Source organism: Microtus ochrogaster, chromosome 10, assembly GCF_000317375.1.
Source record: "Microtus ochrogaster isolate Prairie Vole_2 chromosome 10, MicOch1.0, whole genome shotgun sequence".
NCBI classification, from domain to species: domain Eukaryota; kingdom Metazoa; phylum Chordata; class Mammalia; order Rodentia; family Cricetidae; genus Microtus; species Microtus ochrogaster.
Genome location: NC_022016.1, coordinates 63,735,726 through 63,737,071, shown reverse-complemented (window position 1 = coordinate 63,737,071; position 1,346 = coordinate 63,735,726).

The window sequence follows — 1,346 nt, the reverse complement described above, 5'->3', positions numbered from 1 at the left end:
GTGCTGGGATTAAAGGCGTGCGCCACCACCGCCCGGCTTTTTTTTTTTGAAACAAGGGTTTCTCTGTAGCTTTGGAGCCTGTCCTGGAACTAGCTCTTGTAGCCCAGGCTGGCCTCGAACTCACAGAGATCCACCTGCCTCCACAAGAGTTTTTAGCAATGCTTTTTCCCCCTATTCCTATGAAGAATGACTTTGGATTTTGATGGGAATTGTAATGAATCTGCTGATAGCTTTTGATAGGATGGCCATTTTTATACTTTTAATGTTTCCAATCCATGAGCACAAGGAAATCTAGTGTCATTTTGTCTCTTTTGTGTTTTAAGGTTTTTATTGTACAAGTCTTCCAGGTCTTTGGTTAGGTTTCTTCCTCGGTTGTCTTCTTAAAGCTATGGTGAGCAGAACTGTTAGATTTTTTTTCTCTGCATACTTTATTTGTATACAGGAAAGCGCCTGCTTATCATGGGTTGACTTTGTAGCCTGCTACTTTGATGAACTGTTTATCAGTTCTAAGAGATTTCTGGTGTAGCCATTAGGGTGTCTTTGTCTCACCCCAAATGGTACTTCTGTGAAGCAACCTCCCTAACCTCAAGATGAAATGTTAGCTGATATGGTTGCCTTCTGCAACCTTTCAGGGAGCTAATTTTATCTTCAGCTGTGTTTAGTCGGCCTTTAACCCTGCCTATTGATTTTTCCTTGGATATTGTATTTCCCTGATCACAGGTAGCCAGCTGGTTTTTTTCTCTGCAAGGACTTGTCACCCTCTGAGATACTGAGGGTTGACTCAATATGGAAGCCAGGATGGTCCACACGGAGGAGCTCATACACTGCCACCCTTCTCCAGCCCCCTCTTCCTCCCAGAACGTGTTACACGGTGGCTTTATCCTCTGACATTTGGTATCTGGATTCCATGGCTCCCTTTCTAATGTTTTCCCTACTGGGCCGAGCTCATGTCTTTTCTCTTAGGTCATGTACTGACACAATATGTATCTCAAATTGGCACTGTATTTGACATTTGAAAAACCATTCATGGAGACAGTGTACACCTAGCACTATGGCATTTTCCTTCAGTAACTTGCTTCAGCCAGAAGCCTGAAGGCACAAGCAATCCAGGAACATCTTTAACATCAGCTCTTGAGATCCTCAGGCCTTTGGATGACAGTCTTGGTCAGTCTAAAGGACTAGCATGGAGTGTCCATGGAAGGTATCTAACTCCAAAGAGACCTCTGAGAGCCCCGAATATAACCTGGAGGAGGCAAAAATTCAGATGCAGCCTCACCAAATGGGGCAAGCCTTGTAAACCTTGCTGGTAGGCCATGACCCCGTGGTAATGCAAAAATTAATAGAGA